The 22,471-nt window shown below is 37.9% G+C and overlaps 1 long non-coding RNA gene and 1 other non-coding gene across 2 annotated transcripts; both read left to right on the forward strand.

The window, feature by feature from the left end:
• Nucleotides 1-294: 294 nt before the first annotated feature.
• Nucleotides 295-1,223, forward strand: LOC116106448. Its single transcript, XR_004124318.1, has 3 exons — nt 295-333; nt 933-1,017; nt 1,138-1,223. It is a non-coding gene; the product is annotated as an uncharacterized LOC116106448 (long non-coding RNA).
• A 15,475-nt stretch (nt 1,224-16,698) lies between these two features.
• On the forward strand, nt 16,699-16,805 carry LOC116106483. Its single transcript, XR_004124321.1, has one exon. It is a non-coding gene; the product is annotated as a small nucleolar RNA R71 (small nucleolar RNA).
• The last annotated feature ends 5,666 nt before the right edge of the window (nt 16,806-22,471 follow it).

Raw genomic sequence — 22,471 nt, forward strand, 5'->3', positions numbered from 1 at the left:
TAAAGGAGTGATATTGGGAAAATGGAAGTTAGCAAAAGCCATTAGGATCGAGAATGGTGTTAGCCAAATGAAGCTTTGATACCAAGTTTAAGATATTGAAGTCTGGTTTAATTGATACCAGATGAGAAGACCTTATTGAATATATAGAGCTTTACACGTTTGAATGAATTTCAAATATACAAAAAGATAAGACTACATGTAACAGAAAGATAAATGCTATCTCTTAGCTGATTCAAATGAGATGCAATCTTCCTCTTCAGTTATCTCACTTGGAATAGAATCTATATGGTTAACTAAGCCGATAAAACCCTTGGGTTGTGGTGATACTGGCAGGTAATTTTTTCCCCTCACATGCTTAGTATCCCTGAGATTATCAAATTATGTTACCTTGATTTTCTTAACCCAACAAATGATACACTGTTGAAAATATGTACTCCTCAAAGTCTCAGTATAAATTTTTTATATTCAATTGATAACTTCTAGTGTCATTGTTTCGTGAACTAAAATTTGAAAGTACGTTAGAAAGGTAGAAGGGGTTTGGGGGAGATCTAGACCCAAAAGAAGTTTCAATGAGCTTACTTAGCGAGGATTGAAATTGAGTCTTTATAGGGAAGAGTGAAGGAGAGAAAAAAAAATGGATTATATATGGTTTAAATAATTTGGTTTTCTCAAACTTAAATAAGGAATCAACATTCCAGATTTAAGTTTAAAATCCTGGACGGTGTGGATAAGGCGTTTATTTATGCCTAAAATAGTAGGGTGAGTTTCTAGGTTCCTGTAATACTTTGTGCATGGAGATTTACTTACATTTCAAAATCTTGTCTCTTATATCTACCACTATATTACTAAGACTGTTGTTTAATTACTAAGTCAGTGGTACATAAATTAGAGGTTTCTATTCTTTGCTTAAAATTCTATGTTATTTGTTGCAGCGTTCACCTGGTGGAACTGCAGGAGACTGGCGAACTGTATGCTATGAAAGCAATGGAAAAATCTATAATGATAAATTGTAACAAGGTCTGAATATATAGTATGATCAAACTCAACTTTTAAATAAAAGAACTTTAAAGAGAAATAATTGTTTCATAGTGCCAATTTTGTACATAGAGTAATATTTAATCTTTGTTCTGGTGTTAGGTTCACCGAGTATGCACTGAAAGGGAAATCATGTCGTTACTCGATCATCCTTTTCTTCTGACACTCTATGCTTCCTTTCAGGTATTCTTATGTATCTGTCTATGCCTTCATTTTCATAGCACTATAAAACTTTGCTTACTCCAAATGAAAAAGAAGAAAAATTAAAAAAATTTGTGCACATTTTTGTTGTCATAGTTTTCTTGTTGATGTTTTAAATGCTTCTATACCAAGTAAACTCAACTAAGCTCAATCTTGAAGTAAATAGGGAAGGAATGCTTCTGTTAGAGCCCAACACCTAGTTTTAGTTTGGTCCATGTTATACATGAAAGAGGCTGTTAGAGGAGCTTAATCCTAATGTGAAATATGTTGCTTAATTATTTCCCCAAGCAAGATGGGAATTTATACAATGTACAAGTTACATGAATTAGGAAAGAATTGATCCTAAATAATCAAGGATATACACACAATATTAGTCTACCATATTTACATAAATCAATATACTATCTCTATTTTCTTAATATTTCTTAACAGTCAATCTAGGAAATAATATCTCTATTTTCCTAATATATTTTAACACTCCCCCTCAAGTTGGAGCATATATGTCATATGTTCCAAGCTTGTTACAAATGTATCCGATTCGGGAACCTCTAAGAGACGTAGTAAGAACATCTGCTAGCTGGTCATTTGAGTTGACAAAACTGGTGACAATGCATCTGGATTCAATCTTCTATTGAATAAAATGACAATAAACCTCTATATGCTTTGTTCTTTTGTGAAAGACTAGATTTGAGGCAATATGCAGAGTAGCTTGATTGTCGCATATTAGTTTCATCTGCTTTACTTCATTGCACCCAAATTCTTGAAGAAGTTGTTTCAACCAGATGAGCTCACAAGTTGCGAGAGCCATAGCCTGATATTCTACCTCTACACTTGATCTAGCTACTACATCTTGCTTCTTACTCTTCCAAGATATTAGATTACCTCCAATCATGATACAGTATCCAGAATTAGATCGTCTATCTAATGGAGACCCTGCCCAATCAGCATCAGAATACCCAAAAATTTCAGAATGACCCCTATTTTCATATAGCAAGCCTTGTCTTGGAGCTCCTTTAATATACTTGAGAATGCGAACTGCTGCGTCCCAATGACCACTACATGGGGCCTGGAGAAATTGGCTAACCACACTAACTGCAAAGGAGATATCTGGTCTAGTGATCGTGAGATAATTCAGCTTACCAACCAATTTTCAATACCTTCTAAGGTCTTCTAATGGGTCCCCCTATCCAAGAACAAGTTTGACATTGGGATCCATAGGAGAATCTACATGCTTACAGTCTAACATACCTGTCTCCTCAAGAATGTCCAAGGCATACTTCTTTTGTGATATAGCAACACCAGCCTTAGACTGTGCTACCTCAATCCCCAGAAAATACTTTAGCTTCCCCAAGTCCTTGGTTTGAAAGTGGCTAAACAGATGCTGCTTCAGTTGAGAAATCCTATCTTGGTCATTACCTATTATGACAATGTCATCAACATAGACAACCAAGTATATCAATTTACCATGATCATTACGGCTGAAAAATACTAAATGATCAACTTTACTTCATGACATCCCAAACTGTTGAATCATAGAACTGAACTGTTCAAACCATGCTGTAGGTGACTGCTTGAGACCATATAAACATCGGCGTAGACAACACACTAACCTTGACTCCCCCTGAGCGACAAACCTTGGCGGTTGCTCCATATAGACTTCCTCGACAAGTTTACCATGCAAGAAGGCATTTTTAATATCCAACTGATGAAGAGGCCATTGATACATGGTAGCTAAGAGATAAGGAGGCGTACCGAAGTAATCTTAGCAATATGAGAGAAGATATCACTGTAGTCGAGCCCACAAATCTGAGCGTACCCCTTTCCAACAAGGTGGGCCTTCAGCCAATCAACTTTGCCATCAGAACTAATCTTAACAGTGTAAACCCGACACCCAACAACAGTCTTGCCTGGCAGTAAGGAAACCAACTCCCAAGTACCATTATGATCGAGAGCAGTCATCTCCTCAATCATGGCAACTCTCCACCTTGGATGTGCCATTACCTCGCTAATAGTGTTAGGTATAGGGATAGAAGACAAGTTTGAAATAAAGGCAGAATAAAATGGAGATAAACGATCATAACTAGGAAAATTATAAATAGGATGTGGGTTTTGAGAAGATCGAATACCTTTGCGAAGGGCAAGTGGAGGAGTTGCCTTGTCTGGAGGAGACATGACCCGAGCAGGTGATGGAGGAACAAGAGATAGGTCATCAGGATTGACCGAGGTACCTGTATCAAGAAGGGAAGTACCATTGGGATTAGTAGGAGGACAAGGATGCCGAGAATAAGCTTGGAGAGAAGGACGATCCATTGACGAGGAATGAGGGATGAGGATAGGTAAGGTGGCAGGGATAAGATTGCTATTGATGGTGTTTTTCATAAAAGTATGGAGATGTCTCAAAGAAAGTTACATCTACAGAAACAAAATATTTGTTGGTGGTTGGGTCATAGCAACGGTAACCTTTCTGCAGACGAGAATATCCTAAGAAGATAAACTTAATGGATTTAGGCTATAATTTGTCTTTGCTTGGAGTGTGATCATGAACGAAGCAAATGCAGCCAAACACCCGTAAATGTGTTAGGTATGGGTCTTTACCAAAAAAATAGAATGGAGTGTGGACTCTTATGTTGCACGACAGAAGAAGGCATACGGTTAATCAAGTAACAGGCGGTGAGAACTGCATCCCCCCAAAATCGAAGAGAAACATGATGATGTATAAGTAAGGTACGGGCTGTTTCAATAACATGAAGATTTTTGCGTTCGGCAACCCCATTTTGTTGAGGAGTATAGGCACATGAGGTCTAGTGAATAATACCCTGAGAAGACATATACTTAGTAAAGGAAGAAGATAGATATTCCCTAGCATTATCACTACGCAAAATCTTAATAGAAACACCAAACTGATTACGAATCTCAGCACAAAAATTTTGAAAGATAAAAAAAAAACTCAGAACGAGTTTTCATTAAAAATACCCAAGTATAATGAGAATAGTCATCTATAAAAGTAATAAAATAATAGAAACCCAAAGTTGAACTGACACGACTAGGACCTCAGATGTCTATGTGAACAATATCAAACATTGAGATGGCCCTATTATTGACTCGCTTGGGAAAGAAAGCTCTAGTTTGTTTTCCAAGTTGACATGACTCACAATTAAAAGAAGATAATGTAGACAGACTAGATACTAATTTTTGAAATTTGGCAAGACTTGGATGACCAAGATGGCTATGAAAAATGTCGATAGATGTAGCAGAGGTGAAGGCAACTGGCGGATTTGGATCGGAGAGGTGGTACAGTCCATGTGATTCATGTCCTATTCCAATCATCTAACCTATATTTCGATCCTACACCACAATAGAGTCAACAAAAAGGTGACAGAACTGTTAAGATATTTTGGTAACTTATTAATATGAATCAGATTATATGGACATTCAAGGGCGAATAAGATTGAGTTTAAAGAAATGGAAGGAAGTGGTTGAGCTTCTCCTATCCCTTTGACCATAGTCTGTGAACCATTAGCAAGAGTAATTTTTGATAAAGTGGGAGAAGAGGTAATTTGAGAGAAAAGATTTTTATTACCAGAAATGCGGTTAGATGCTCTGATGCATTGTTACTACAACATGCAAATATATCAAGTGCACTAGCCGCACAAAGTAATAAAGTGATGAGTGAGTATCGTTCCCACGAGGATTGGCTGTTAATCACTGATTTTCCTATTGTTTTCAAGTTGGAGAAACCAAATGTGTTTGGATTTATGGGAGAGATTAAAACTAAACTAAAAAAAAAAATTACTAAGTATTAAAAACTAATTAATGAAAGCAAGATTTAAAGCAAGAGCAATATCAATTTAAACAAATGGTTAGGATTTTGACTTCGTTCGGACTCTATGGATTAATTCTACGGATTATGCTACTTCTACACTCACATGCACGGATTGTAAATCGAATTCTCTAAGTTGTAAAACATACCTTCTTAGGCTATGAATTCCTACTTTTCACTATTAAGCTTCCTCACCCAACAATTTGAAGATTAATAATTCCAAGTTCATTAAGCTAATGGAATCCTAGATTGATTTCATTGATTCTCAAACCTATCTCTAGCGTTCAATACTACAATGGTGATTACCCAAGAAGCTCAACATGATTCATTTCTCAATATCATCATGCTCAACAAATAAAATCAATAAAAATCAGAATAACCACACAATCTATGCAATAGAATGTAAAAGCAACAATAATCAATTGATTAATCCATATAAATCCGAATTACATCAAAACCCTAACCCAAAATGGGTTAGTTCATAACTAAATTAACACAAATAGCAAGAAGAACAGTAAGCATAGCAGTCAACATATTGAAACAAAGAGAAAAGAATAGAGATCTCCCCTAGTTGAAGAATCCACAAGATTAAATCTCCAATCTTCTCCCTTTCTCTCCAAAAATGTCAAAGCTACTCTAAAGGAAACGAAAACCAGGCAACTTAGATGAACCCTTCTCAAAATGGCGAAGTTTCTCTTATATAGTTTGCCCAAAAACCTAAGACTTTCCTAAAATAAAACTGTGCGTTTTGGAGAAAACAAATTTCGCAGACTTCGTTGTGGCGAAGAAAGAATTTCGTCGCGGCGACGAGCTAAAGTGGAATCTCGTGCTTAACTTCTTTCGCCGCGGCAAAGAATAGACTTCGCCATGGCGAACCTTCTACAAGAATTCTGAATTTACAGAATTGCCCTCTGCTTGCTTCCTTGCTTGAATCTTCAATCTTCGATGCTTTCCCATGGGAACAAGCTTCATAGTGCTTCACTCTGCTTCAGAACTTTCCTAAATTCTAAGATTCGCTTACTTCTGAGTCCAGAAATTCTAATTCGCTCATTATTCACTCAAAATGCCCGTTTTGCCCTGAAATATAAAATATATAGAATTAAGTAGCAATTCAGGCATAAATGAACTAAGAAGCATCCAAAATCTGGCCAAAAAGCCTAAATAAAACAGTATAATCCTTGGATTATCAAATACCCCCAAACTAAAGATATGCTCATCCCCGAACATCAGGTACAAAACACGACTACAAGAAGAACGACTAACAAACCAAAAACACAAAAACAATAAAATCGAAAATTAAATAAAAAACATTAGACTCAAACTCAAGACAACGAACCGCCTAGAATTTATACAAGTCTCAAAGATTGTTGAATTATTATTGGAAAATGCTCAACACTCCAAGAAGTTATAAGTTGCATCAACTATCTTCCTCTATTGGTCCCCCGAGTAGGTGATCCCCACTTCAATCCACATTCCGACTTCTCGGATTATTTTATGTAGAAATGCAAAGTTTATCAAAAGTGGCAGACTCCATAAGCCTAAGTATCGAACTACTCTCCACTAATAAGGATTAGACATCACTAAAGATCAAAAGGTCTTTACAGGCTTGTAACGTTAGGCTCAGTTAGTGGGCTTCAAAGAAAAGGAAAGGATAAACTAAGCAAGAGAACTTGGTTTCCTTTAAGTAAACACTATGACTCACATCAACTTCCACTTTCTTTCTCAACCACCACTCAAGATGTCCACCATTGTATACCCTTGATCATGTGCACTTCTCATTTTTGCTTCTGAAATGCAATTCTCAAAACTAAAATTAAATTTTTTTTATTTTTAAAGCAACAATAATCTTATTGAGGTTAATTACTCCCTTTATTCTTCTTGCCCTTCTCACAACCCCCAAACTAATCTTTTAGTTCATACGCATCTTACACAACTCTCCAAGCTCTTTGTGTTTGCATTAGGTTTAGAATTCTCTTAAAGTTTGCAGACGTGTTTAGGGTGAAAGGTTTGGGTATTATTGGTTGCACAAGAAAAATAGGACAACAATGATTTGATAAGGCTCAAATGTGTAACTAGGGATAAAATTCATGGTCGGCTGGAAAGGCTCAAACGTTCCGAAAATCTGCCTAAATCACTTCCTCAATAATGTCTATTCCTAGAATTTCCCTCAAGCACTTCTCAACTAGGTTCTAGAGTCCACCAACATTATCAAGACTTCACCTAACCACATAAAATGAACCTAAGCATGCCGAAATAATGAAAATGGTGGTTGAACCGCTCAACAAACCTCAAGCTAAATTTAGTCAACAAACCTAAACTTGAAGCAATGCTTAACATTTTTCAACAATAAAATCCCAACAATCATATTCTCATCATAGACTTATGTAATTCATCATTGGCATAACACAACAAAACATGAAAACAACTAAACACAAATAAAAAATTTGTTCAAATTTTTCCTACCCCCAAACTAAAGATGACATTGTCCCTAATGTCACATTATGCACAATTTAGGAACAGAAAAACATAATTTAGAAAGGTACGAGATAGTTCCCTAATTAATCCGTGAAGTCAGAGTTTCGCTCAACAGCATGCACACCCGTTCCTTGGCTTTCTCACCACTATAATCTATAAAACAATTGAAATTTTGTGGTGTCCACTGTGTTAGAAAATTTCACTAACTAATATGAAAGTATTACAATCCTAATCTCACCCTTACAACCACTAGGAAGTTCAAACAAAATTAAACAATCCAAACAAAAAGAAAAATTAGGTTCAATGTACAAAATAAAAGACAATGACAATAAAAAAATAAAATAAAATAAACTACAAAACAGGTGCTTAGGTTTCATTCTTCGGCCTCCTCCTCTTCTTTGGTGTCTTCATCTTCTCTGGAGCCTATCCATTCCTCGGAATCCCAATCTTCCCATTGGAAGCTTGAAGTATCAATGTCGAGCTTGGTACAGTAGCTCTATTGTAGATTATACATCATATGGGTCTGCTCTGCTAGCCAACCTTGACGTTTTCCATCCATTTCATCGTACCCAAAATCTGCTACAGCAGCTCCTTTGTTGTGGCTGTTGAACTGGATGATGTGGCAGTGCCTTCTATGGTTTGCTGTCTTTTTGTTCCGGATCTGGGTCCTTCACTGGGTGGACGCTCAAGATGCTTGCTAAAGTAGTTGGTGTCGAAGACTGGTGCAGGATGGATAAGTGGTTCATAATCAACCTTCTCGACTCCTGCTCGAGTGCACAACTCTGTAATGAGATGTGGGAAGGGGAAGCTCCCTCGCCTTGGTTTGGCTACATGTTGTATATTAGTCATGATAATGTTTCCCACATTCATTTTCTTTCCTGTGGCAATGGAATAAAGCAACAATGCCTTCTCATAAGTCACTATACTATAATGAGTATCCGACATCATCCTCGCACACACAAAGTACTACCACAACCTAGCCATTGGTATCAAATTAGTTCCCTTAATGCTCTTCCTTTCCTTCTTCGAAATCTCCCAAGGGTTATCCGGTTTTGCTATGACCTTAAGTATCACCTCATCCTCAAACTGTGTCTTCCTAAATTCCTCATACTCATCACAGTCAATTTGAGGCAATCCATAGAAATCATTAATCACCTTCGCATCGAATGGCACATCAATACCCCTCACAAATACATGCCCAAGATCACACTCAGGGAGGTTGGCATAAAACTCTCTTACTATCGGCTCTATGGCCGCATGTCCGGGTTCACTCATAAATGAATCCCACTTTCTCCCTCGACTCCAATCTACTGCATGGCTCATGGTCAATCCACGCTCGGCAATAAACCCCTTATCCTTCCTTTGGATTGCTCCTTCATATCGTTGCCGAGCCTTGTCACTAACAAATCTATTGTCTACCTTTTTCCCTTTTCCTTTACCCTGGGAAGGTACTTTGAGCGGCAACTTTTTTTTTTTTTTTTTTTTTGTTCAACAACTCTAATGTACCCCCAAACTAAGAATGTAACTAGACAATTCAACGCTAAATACCCTACTATTGACCACAAACACTCTTGCAAAAACACCAAAGTTTCAAAAAATTACGCCTAGACCCCCAAAATCATCTTCTTCCAAACTCAACAAAACACTCCCAAATCACAAACCCAACTTCTTCAACACATAACAAAGCAAAATTTACACTCCTTTAATCAAAAACAAATCACAAACTTCACCAAAAATCCACAACTCAGTACATTCAAACAATATTTCAAACTTCAAGCACTTCAATCAAAATTGAGCAATTTAGACATTGGAGAACTTGAAATCTTACCCTTTTCATGCTGAATGCACCACCAATTTCACCAATTGTGGCCCAGATTGCAAGATCCCCAATTTTTGAAAACCTAGGGTTTCCAAAATTTTCTTCAATTTTTCGCAAAAATCCTTGCTAAAATGAATTGTTTTGGTGTTTGTGAGGGTTAAGGAGTGAGGAAAAGTGATGGGAATTAACTAGAGAAGCTTTGGATCGAAGGTGGAAGTGCTTGGCTCTCGGATGTGTTTTGAAGTTTTTCGCGAAAATGAAGAGTCACGATGCACTATTTATAAAAAAATAGTTTTCACCGCGGTGAAGTTCTTCATTCAGTTCAAAAATCAACCCGATCGATACCACGACGAAGAAAATTTTTTTTGCCGTAGCGAAAAATTCCAAAGCCTACAACGCCGCAACAAAATTCCCTTAGTTCAATTTCGCAAAACCCTTTCTGACGCAGCGAAAAATTCCAGAGAGCACGTCGCCTTGGTGAAGTTTGGGACTTTTCAAATTCCTCTTCTTGCAAAATGTATTTCGCCACGACGAAAACTGGAAAAATTCCGTTTTTCGCCTTGATTCGATAATTCACCTGAGATACCCAAAAACACACAAAATAAAAATCTTTCTAAGTCATAAGACAACTAAACAAATTCAAAACAATAAACAAATAACAAATAAATGAAATACTTGGGTTGCCTCCCAAGAAGCACTTGTTTATAGTCGGAAGTTCAACTTTCTCAAGTCCTCATGTCGAGATGTCAAGTTGGATGGGGAATGACTTGCAACTCATCAACCCATCAATGTATGACTTCAACCTCTGTCCATTGACCTTAAATGTGCCCTTTTCTTCATGTGACACCTCCACTGCCTCGTATGGGTAAACTCTTGTAACTATGAAAGGTCCGGACTATCTAGACTTAAGTTTTCTAGGGAAAAGCCTAAGTCTAGAATTATACAACAACACTTTCTGCCCCATTTCAAAGTTCTTATTCCTGATATGCTTGTCATGCCACTTCTTGGTCTTTTCCTTGTAAATCCGAGCATTCTCATATGCTTCATGATGGAACTCATCGAGTTCGTTCAAAGTCAGCATCCTATCCTCTCCAGTAGCTCGTAAATCCATGTTTAGCTACTTGACTGCCCGGTATGCCTTATGCTCGAGTTCTGCTGGCAAGTGACATGCCTTCCCATATACTAACCTAAATGGAGACATACCAATTGGAGTTTTGAATGCAATGTGGTATGCCCATAATGCATCATCTAACTTCCGTGACCAATCCTTCCTAGATGCATCGACTGTCTTCTCTAAAATTCCCTTAAGTTCTCTGTTCGACAGTTCCACTTGCTCGCTAGTTTGAGGGTGGTATGGTGTAGCCATTCTATGTTTCACTCTATATTTTGCCAACAACACATCTAATTGCCTATTGCAAAAATGTGACCCCCTATCACTGATGATTGCCTGTGGTATCCCAAATCTTGAGAAAATGTTCTTTCTCACAAAGTTAACCCACCACCCTAGCATCATTGGATGACAATGCAACTGCTTCCACCCATTTCAATACGTAATCCACTGTTACCAAAATGTACATGTTTCCATAAGAATTCGGGAAAGGACCCATGAAGTCAATTCCCCACACATCAAACAGCTTAACAACTAGGATATTATTCAATGGCATCTCATCTCTCTTTGAAAAATTTCCACTCTGTTGACATTGGTCACATTCCTAAACCATCCAGAAGGCATCCTTGAATAGGGTTGGCCAATAAAATCCAGATTGAAGGACCTTGGTTGTTGCCCTAGTTCCTCCAAAATGGCCACCCACTTCCCTCTCGTGGCAATGTCGTAGAATACTCTCCATTTCCTCTTCCGGGACACACCTACGTATCATCTAATCAGCACAGTGTCTATATAGAAATGGCTCTTCCTAGAAATAATACTTCAAGTCTAAGAAAAACTTCCTCTTTTGTTGGAAGGTCATGCCAATTGGGAGCACTCTCGATGACAAGTAGTTTGCAATATCTGCATACCAAGGTGCTTCCTCCACTCTCATCAATTTCTCATCCAGGAAGGTTTCTTTGATTTGGGTTTCCTCTTCACTTCCCAGGGTTGGTCGTTCAATCCTTAAAAAATGATCTGCCACCACATTTTCTGATCCCTTTTTATCTCGGATTTCCAACTCAAACTCTTGTAATAGTAGGATCCATCTTATCAGTCGTGGTTTTGCTTCTTGCTTTGCCAATAGATGCTTAAGTGCCGAATGATCGGTGTAGACAATCACCTTAGCACATAGCAAGTACGAATGAAATCTGTCAAATGCAAAAACCACAGCTAATAGCTCTTTTTCAGTAGTGGTGCAATTCAACTGTGCATCAGTGAGTGTCTTGCTAGCATACTGAATTACATATAACACTTTGTTCTTTCTTTGTCCTAACACTACTCCTAGTGCAAAATCACTAGCATCACACATCAATTCAAATGGTAGTCCCCAATCAGGAACTTCAATAATTGGTTCAGACACTAACAATTTCTTAAGAGTTTGAAAAGCATGCATGCATTCATCATTAAAATCAAAAGGAACATCCTTAATCAATATATTGCAAAGGGGTTTAGAGATTTTAGAGAAATCCTTGATAAACTATCTATAAAACCCCGCATGCCCCAAGAAACTCTGAACTGCCTTAACATTTGTAGGTGGTGGCAACTTCTCAATCACTTCTGTTTTTGCTCGATCCACTTCTATGTCGTCCTTTGAAATTATGTGACCAAGCACTATTCCTCATGTACCATGAAGTGGCATTTCTCCTAGTTGAGCACCAAATTCGTTTCCTGACATCGCTGCAAAACAAATGAGAGATTAGATAAGCAATTGTCAAAAGACGAACCAAAAATAGAGAAGTCATCCATGAAGACTTCTATAAACTGCTCCACCATGTCACCAAAGATCGACATCATGCATCTCTAAAATGTGGCTAGTGCATTGCACAACCCAAAGGGCATCCTTCTATAAGCAAAAGTTCCATAGGGACAAGTGAATGTCATTTTCTCTTGATCTTCAAGAGTAATGGCAATCTAATTATATCCTGAATAACCATCCAAGAAACAATAGTAAGCATGCCCTGCCAATCTCTCCAACATTTGATCAATGAAAGGAAGTGGGAAATGATCTTTCCTTGTCGCTTCATTCAATTTTTGGTAGTTAATACACACTCTCCAACCCGTGACTGTCTTGGTTGGTATCAATTCATTGCTTTCATTCTTTATCACTGTGATACCTCATTTCTTTTGGAACCATTTGCATCGGGCTCACCCACGGACTATCAGAAATAGGACAAATTATGCCCGCATCTAGAAGTTTCACCATTTCCTTTCTCACCACTTCCTTTATCGAAGGATTCAATCTCCGTTGTGGTTGCACCCTAGGCTTGACATCATTTTCCATAAGTATCTTATGCATACATAACGATCGAGAGATGCCTCTAATATCTAAAATGGTCCATCCAATTGCTGATCTATGTTCCCTTAACACCCGAATCAACCGCTCTTCTTCCAATTTACTCAACCTTGAATTGATGATTACTGGGAAGGTTTTTGCTTCACCAAGATACACATATTTGAGGTGGGAAGGTAAAGGCTTCAGTTCAAGTTTTGGAGGTTCTTCCTTTCTTTCTTTTTCCTTCTCTTTCTCCAAATCAAATTCCTCAAATTCTAGATCTTGGCTCCCATTAATCGGCTGAAGTGCTTCCAAAAATGTAGCACACTCATTCTTCGCCGACTCATTTACCTGTATTGTTTTTTATTGGGCAATATAAGCTTCTAGAGGTAGTTGAGGGGTGTTCTTTTCAATGGCCTCTGCCACAAGTCTATCCACCATGTCTACACTAAAACACGAATCCGACTCTGATGGAAATTTCATGGCTTCAAAAACATTGAACGTTACTATTTCATCTTGAACCCTTAACAGCAACTTTCCCTCTTGCACATCAATGAGGGCTCTTCTTGTGGCTAGAAATGGTCGGCCCAAAATGAGAGGCATTTCCTTATCCTCTTCCATGTCTAACACAACAAAGTCCGTCGAAAAGATAACTTTGTCCACCTTCACCAAAACATCTTCAACTATACCCCTCGGATGCTTGATGGATCTATCTGCAAGTTGCAACGACATGGTCGTTGGCTTCACTTCACCAATCCCTGATCTGCTGAAAATAGAAAAAGGCATTAGATTAATGCTTTCACCTAAATCACATAAAACTCGATCAAAAGTAATGTCTCCTATAATGCAAGGAATAGTAAAACTCCCTGGATCTTTGAGTTTCAGGGGCATCTTCTTCTGTAGAATGGCACTGCACTCCTCCGTAAGCATCACGGTTTACTTCCTTTTGTTTGATAAAATTTCCTTGAGAAATTTTGCGTAGGTCGGCATCTGTTGCAATGCATCTGCAAAAGGAATGTTAATATGCAGTTTTTTAAATATTTCAATAAATTTGGAAAATTGCTTATCCTGATTCTTCTTTCTGAGTCTCTAAGGAAAAGGCACAACAAGAGTGTGATGTGCCAACTCTGGTGGTATCTCAAGGAATGGCAATTTCTCTTTCTTTTGTCTTTGCCTCTCTTACCGTTTTTGTTCATCTTCCCTATAACTGTTTGGTTTCTCTTCCACAATTATTTCTTCGTCAACTTCCTCATCGGAATCTCTCTTTTCTTTTGGTGGGCTTCCTTCTTTCCCTGATTGTTCCACCTCTTCTACCATTGTCCCACTCCTTAGAGTTATTGCATTTGCTTGCTCACGTGGGTTAGTCACTGTGTTGCTTGGTAGGGAACCCTGTAGTCTCTCATTGAGCTTATCAGCCAATTGACCCACCTATACCTCCAAGTTCCGAATGGATGCCCCTTGATTTCTGAAATTCGTCCTCGTCTCATTCATGAAACCTTTGGTCTCTTACATAAAATTTTTCAAACATATCCTCCAGTTTTGTCAATCTTTGCTCTCCCAGTTGATTGTTTACCCCCGCTTGGTTGTTTGGCATCGTTCTTTGGTTCCATTGATTGCTCTGCTGATTCTGTTGATTCTGATTGCCCTAAGATAGGTTCGGATGATTCCTCCAACTAGGATTATGTTAGAGTAGATGCCCTAGAGCCAATCAATTATTGTGGAATTGACTCTTTGTAATAATGTTCATTAATCAATAATAAAAGGCATTTTATTCTATATCGCGTAAATCATTATTATTGCAATATGTATTGATATATGTCCTTAGAATGGTAGAACCGTGACGAGGGTATCAAGTGTTTCAAATCTTGATAGTGAGAACCCTATGAGCACATATGGTGGCCATTCTAGAAACGTCCGTAGCCCCAGTATTATTTTGAAGTAAGGGCACAGATAATACGGTAAGGCTATCATAGTGTTGAACGACCCTGTCGAAAGGCAGTGACTGATCTCACTTGTCAAGGTTGTTTGGTGACAACCTGGTGCAACACATGGGTGCTTGTTGTAGGCGGATATACCGCAGCAAGTTCACTGGACTGACCCACCAGAGGATTCCATATGGATGGTAACCCCAGTGTCTATGGAACAAATCCTCTAACGAATGGTGGTGCATGTGATCCTTAGACTTGAGATCACCGGAGCGCCTTGTGCACCGATTGGTACAGTTTGACACTAGCCTAACGCAGTTCTATTCAGAGCTGTCAGTACGGTGGTGATTGGCTATATCAAGGAGTGTATCAAGACTATGGTGGATTGACAAAGGATTCATCACTCCCGGGTACGGGAGAAGTTATCTCACGGCGCAATTCAGTATATGGCAATGACACTAAAACTGTGGCCACAGTGGGATTGAGTTGTTGCTCTATCCAGATTATAATACGGGTCATTGGTCCAGAAACTGAATATATAATATCGAGAGTAACCGAAGGTTGACACTATTTCTATGCCTTCGTCTCGTCGAGATAACGTATGATGAAAGGATCGTATTGTACGGTAACCATATCGTTGACAGGTAGCTACTTTGCTGAATCCGAATCTATCGGGTGGCCATGATGCCTTGCTAGGGGCCAATCTTGGTCTGTGTATTAGTGAGACGATTAATTGGTGTTAATCGCGATACTATACACTACCGGTATGATGAGGAGCCTATGGGTCACACACATAGAAGATAATTTAAGAGCCAAGAAGAAAGAAGGGCGTTTTCGTCTTTTTAGGCGAAAGGGTATTTTGGTAATTTCACAGTGCAATTAAATTTGCTGAGGTCGTAGCCTTTTATTTAATTTGTTAAAAATTAAATAAGTGAAATTACGGTTAAATGTGTGTTCGCACATATTTAATTAAATCATCATTATTGTTAAATGTTAATTAAATATTAATTGATTTTAATTAAGATAATGATGAATTAAATTAAAATATCAAATTGGGAGTGTTTGGCAACATGGGGTGTTTGGGTTGGAGCCCAAGCCCATTCCATGTGGGAATAGGGCAACTTGGTTTGCCTATAAAAGGAATAGTGTTTGTTGTTTTATTAATTAATTGATTTTGCCTTTGAAAAACACACACACAGCCCCTTTTACACTCACTCCCACACCCCTTTCACTGTTCCATTGAAAAACAAACATTTTGTTTTTCTTCTTGATTTCTTAAGGCCAAGGAGGATCTAGCAAATCCCTCCTTGGTTCTTGTTGATTGTCTTCGTGTGGACCTCTACGGTTCGATCCTACACTTGGATCGGTAGCAAACACATTCAGAGACAACATTGGTGGAGCCTCCAACGTGGGTATGGTTTCTCAAACCTTTGGATTTATTTTTCTGCAGATTCTTATATTATGCATAAACTGTAAAATCTGTGCCTTGATTTTGGGTTCTAAGGAACGATCCGTAGTTGTAAAATTTTTGTTTTCCGCTGCGCAACCGAGTCGTTTCCTAATAGACTATATATGTTGGAGTACGGATTGTTCGGTTGCCTCTGATTTCCTGCCAAGTAGTTAACTTGTTCTGATGATGAAGATGCTAAAGCAAATGTGTTCCCCACTTGACATTCACTGCTCACATGACTACTTACACAAAATTCACAAGTTAGTTGAGGTGATTGAATGGAATTTACTTGCATACTTCCCAACTATTTCTGAAGTGCTGTAAGTTGGGCTGAAATGGCTGTATATACATCAACTTCATGAAGACCCATAGATTTCTTTGACTGCATCCTCTTATTCGGTCTTTGATAGTTGTTACTTGCCAACACCTCAAGCAACTGATAAGCTTCTTCCGGTGTCTTATTTTGCAATTCTCCTCCCGATGTTGCATCCACCATGGTTTGCACATTAACCATCAATCCATTGTAAAACGTTTGGACTTGCATCCAAACTGGCAACCCATGGTATGGACACCTCCTCAGTAGTTCCTTGTATCTTTCCCATGCCTCATATAATGATTCAGACTCTTCCTGTAGAAAAGATGTGATATCATTACTCATCTTCGCAAATTTTGCTGGAGGAAAGAATTTGGTCAGGAACTTCTGTGCTAATTCATTCCAGGTTGTGATCGTCCCTGGTGGTAGTGCCATTAAGCATCCCTATGCTTTATCCCTCAATGAGAAAGGGAACAATCTCAATCTGATGGCGTCATCTAACACTCCGTTTGACTTGAAAGTATCACAAATCTCCAAAAAAATTGCAATGTGTAGATTTGGATCTTCCTTCAAATCTCCCTTAAACTGTACCAACTGCTGGATCATCTGGATGATTGCTAGCTTAATTTCGAAGTTGTTGGCTTGTACTGCTGGGCTAGTTATGCTCGAACCACTGCCATCAACTATGGGAACTTAGAATTCCCTTAATGTTCTATTTTCTGCCATCTCAACAACTATGGCCTCTGGTTCAAGTATAGCCTCTCGTTTTCTTATCTCTCTGTTAAGTCTTCTTGTGGTTCTTTCAATCTCTAGATCTATCGAAACCACTAGCTGACGTCTAGCTCTTCGCATAAACTACATAGAATGAGAGAAAACGTGAGATCACTAGCTAATAGAAAAGAACAATGAAAATTAACTAATAAATAATTAGAACAAAAATAAAACTCCAATCTAGCTAACTCAAGAAGATTTCAATGTTAACACACAACTCAATCCCCGGCAATGGCGCCAAAAACTTGATACGTTGTTACTACAACATGCAAATATAGCAAGTGCACTAGTTGCACAAAGTAATAAAGTGATGAGTAAGTATCGTTCCCACGAGGATTGGTTGTTAATCACTGATTTTCCTATTGTTTTCAAGTTGGAGAAACTGAATTTGTTTGGATTTATGGGAGAGATTAAAACTAAACTAAAAACAAAACTACTAAGTATTAAAAACTAATTAATGAAAGCAAGATTTAAAGCTAGAGCAATATCAATTTAAACAAATGGTTAGGATTTTGACTTCATTCGGACTCTATGGATTAATTCTACAGATTATGCTACTCTACACTCACATGCATGGATTGTAAATCGAATTCTCTAAGTTGTAAAACATACCTTCTCAGGCTATGAATTCCTACTTTTCACTATTAAGCTTCCGTACCTAACAATTTGAAGATTAATAATTCCAAGTTCATTAAGCTAATGGAATCCTAGATTGATTTCATTGATTCTCAAACCTATCTCTAGCGTTCAATACTACAATGGTGATTACCCAAGAAGCTCAACATGATTCATTTCTCAATCTCATCATGTTCAACAAATAAAATCAATAAAAATTAGAATAACCACACAATCTATGCAATAAAATGTAAAAGCAACAATAATCAATTGATTAATCCATAGAAATCCAAATTACATCAAAACCCTAACCCAAAATGGGTTAGTTCATAACTAAATTAACACAAATAGCAAGAAAAATAGTAAACACGGCAGTCAACATATTGAAACAAAGAGAAAAGAATAAAGATCTCCCCTAGTTGAAGAATCCACAAGATTAAATCTCCAATCTTCTCCCTTTCTCTCCAAAAATGTCAAAGCTACTCTAAAGGAAGCGAAAACCAGGCAACTTAGATGAACCCTTCTCAAAATGGTAAAGTTTCTCTTATATAGTTTGCCCAAAAACCTAAGACTTTCCTAAAATAAAACTGTACGTTTTGGAGAAAACAAAATTTTGCAGACTTCGCCGCAGCGACGAGCTAAAGTGGAATCTCGTGCTTAACTTCTTTCACTGCGACAAAGAATAAACTTCGCCACGGTGAACCTTCCTAAAGAATTTTGAATTTACAGAATTGCCGTCTGCTTGCTTTCTTGCTTGAGTCTTCGATCTTCGATGCTTTCCCATGGGAACAAGCTTCATAGTGCTTCACTCCGCTTCAGAACATTCCCAAATTCTGAGATTCGCTTACTTCTGGGTCCAGAAACTCCAATTCGCTCGAAATGCCTGTTTTGACCTAAAATATAAAATATATAGAATTAAGTAGCAATTCAGGCATAAACGAACTAAAAAGTATCCAAAATCCGGCCAAAAAGCCTAAATAAAATAGTATAATCCTCGGATTATCATGCTCCAGAATCCAAAATCCATGGGCCAGTGGAGGAGGTCCAACTCAGATAGGCAAAAGAATTACCAGTTTGGGAGGCGCCAAATGAAGATGACTGTTGCTTGACAACTTGATATTGAAGATACTCATTGTAATTAGCCCCAGACAATGTAATGGGGTTGGGTTATTGGTCTTTAGCATCGGGTAAAGGAAGGAGTCCATCTCCAGTTGCTTGAGCCATATGAGCGGTGGATCGATTAGAAGATAGATGTGGTGGCCTCCCATGCAAAGCCCAACAAGTGTCTCGGTTGTGGCCGTTCTTGTCATAATAGGTGCAATGTGGTCTAGATCCCTTTCCTTTTCCCTTTCGAGAACCACTTTGTCCTTGCTAATTTCATGCCTGAACAGCTAATACAGATGTCTCAACCTCATTAGTATCGCCTATGATTAAAGAAAGACGCAGCAATCGAGCAAATACATCTTCCAAAGATAGTATGGTAAGGCTAGCTAAAATTTGATCTCGAACAGAACCAAGGTCAGATCATAGTCCGATTAACGCTAGGACCATAAAGAATTTGTCACGTTGTCTCTCTTGTTTAGTGGTACTATCAGATATAGGAAGAAGGGGATCAAATTGATCTTTTAAAGTCTCTATCTGCCCTAAATAGCTCTCCCTATCTTGATTATTTTGTTAAAGGTGGACAATATCAGAAACAACTCTATCTATTCTTTGCACATCATTTGTATACAAAGTTTTGGCTTTAGTCTAGACCTTACAACAAGTTTTACAAGACTAAAACAAATTAAGCAATTTAAGGTCTAAAGAGTGCCAAAGGAGTCTACATAACTGAGCATCAACTTTAACCCAACTAGCCCTCTTAGTAGTAGAAATATTAGTGGATGTTTTACTTAAGTGATCATCATAACCCTGCCCTATAAACCATAACTCTACTAAAGCAGCCGATGATGCATAATTACTACTACCCTGAAGCTTGACTATAGTACTTGTTGGAGAACCAGAAATAAAAGAGAAGAATGGTTTGATATCACCTGATTTTGATGCTTCTGCCATTGTAATCAAGAGAAGTGAGAGATAAATCCAAAACGATAGAAACACCCTCTGTTAGAGTTGAATCATCAACAATAAGGAAGAATTGGAGGAAACCGATCACCTAAGAAGAACTAGAAGATGCCGACGAACCAGGAGAATCGAGAAATAAACTCCCCAAAAGCAAAGAGAGACGCCTCCTTTAAAGATATGTTTTAGGGTTTCTGAAATAGATGGATTTAGAAGAAGAAGAAGAAGGCTAAAAACCAACCTGGCTCTAATACCATGAAACAATAGTGTTTGTGAAATATGTTGCTTGATTATTTCCCCAAGCAAGATGGGAATTTGTACAATGTACAAGTTACATGAATTAGGAAAGAATTGATCCTAAATAATCAAGGATATACACATAATATTAGTCTACCATATTTACACAAATCAATATACTATCTCAATTTTCCTAATATATCTTAATGGTCAATCTAGGAAATAATATCTCTATTTTCCTAATATATTTTAACAATAAGTAATCAGTTTATGTAAACTTTAGAGTTACAAATATTGTAGGGTCTAAGTGGTTCATTACGTTTATTGATGATCACGCTAGAGTATGTTGGGTATACTTGATGAAAAACAAGTTTGAAGCAGGTCAATTGTTCAAAAACTTCCATTCAATGGTTGAAACTTAGTTTCAAGAAAAAATCTAGGTTTTATGGACTGATTGTTAGGAAACGACCCGGTTGCGCAGCGGAAAACAAAAATTTTACAACCACGGATCGTTCCTTAGAACCCAAAATCAAGGCACAGATTTTACAGTTTATGCATAATAAGAATCTGCAGAAAAATAAATCCAAATGTTTAGATTCATACCCACGTTTGGAGGCTCCACCAATGTTGTCCCTGAATGTGATTGCTACCGATCCAAGTGTAGGATCGAACCGTAGAGGTCCACACGAAGACAATCAACAAGAACCAAGGAGGGATTTGCTAGATCCTCCTTGGCCTTAAGAAATCAAGAAGAAAAATNCGAGTCAATGGATCCCCTCTTGACCATCGTTCGTTTCCGCATATGAACAACGCATGACCAAATAGGCTTTATTGTACGAAACATGATTAGTCTCGTACTTATACACCGTATGAACCATACGCATCCATATCGGATCCGACTACAATGTCTCAGGTCAAAGGACTACATCGTGCACTGATATAACCAAACGATAAATCATTGACTACATGCTTTTCCAAGTGATTTGTCGTTATTCGGTCACGTTCGAAAAACAGTTCACCAACCGTTAATCCATACCAATGCCCTAGTGACATGACTATCATCGTCATCCGTACTTATATCAACTCATGATATCTTTCGGAAGCATCCGGTATGCCTACTGTACAATATAGTTGCCCAAATTTATATTGCTTCCGTAGGGAACCCTTTTCGATAATTCATTTACCTATTAAATGAATCATCTGGACAATTCATATACATACTTTATTTTAAATGCATGACTGAATAAAGGAAGCAATTTACATATATGAATTGAAGAACTCTTTCTTCTATTATTTATGATATATATAGATACAAGACAAAATGCTCTGAAACCGACAACACGAATGGTTTCTAGGGCATACACTAATATGCACTAACACTTCAGTCAAAAACTGATATATCCATATCACTTCACACATGGACTGGGCCATAGCCCTATATTCCTATTCTGCACTAGATCGGGACACAATAGTTTGCTCTTTACTTTTTCATGAGACCAAATTTCCACAGACAAAAACACAGTAGCCGGTAGTAGATCTCTTATCTATCTTGGAACCTGCCCAATCTGCATCAGAGAAGTACTCAATATTATTATGTCCATGATTTTTGTACAAAATACCATGTCCTGGAGCTTCTTTTAGATAACACAGAATCTGTTCTAACGCTGCCCAATGGTCAACCGTAGGAGAAGACATGAATTGACTTACTACACTGACAGAGTACGCAATATCAGGACGAGTGACTGCTAGATAGTTCAACTTTCCAACCAGTCTTCTATACCTCTCAAGATCTTCAAACAATTCACCTTCTTTGGTAAGTTGCGAATTAGGAAACATTGGCGTACTATATGACTTAGCTCCCAATCTTCTTGTCTCAGTTAATAAGTCAAGTAAATATTTCCTTTGAGAGAAGAAGATGCCTTTCTTACTCCTTGTTACCTCAACCACCAAGAAATACTTTAACACTTCTAAATCTTTTGTATGAAACTGGGTGTGAAGAAAGGACTTAAGTAATGAAATCCCGGTAGTGTCACTCTTAGTAATGATAATGTCGTCAACATATACGACAAGAAGAATAATGCCAACTGCTGATTGTTTGTAAAAGACTAAGTGATTAGACTTACTCTTTATCATTCCAAACTTTTCAACTACCTAACTGAACTTTCCAAACCAAGCACGTGGACTCTGTTTCAAACCATACAATGATTTGCAAAGATGACAAACTTTCCCATACTCCCTCTGAGAAACAAACCCAGGTGGCTGCTCCATATAGACTTCTTCCTGAAGATCACCATGTAAAAAGGCATTTTTTTTATGTCCAACTGATGTAA

This window comes from Pistacia vera, unplaced genomic scaffold, assembly GCF_008641045.1.
Source record: "Pistacia vera cultivar Batoury unplaced genomic scaffold, PisVer_v2 Contig517, whole genome shotgun sequence".
In the NCBI taxonomy this organism is placed as follows: Eukaryota; Viridiplantae; Streptophyta; class Magnoliopsida; order Sapindales; family Anacardiaceae; genus Pistacia; species Pistacia vera.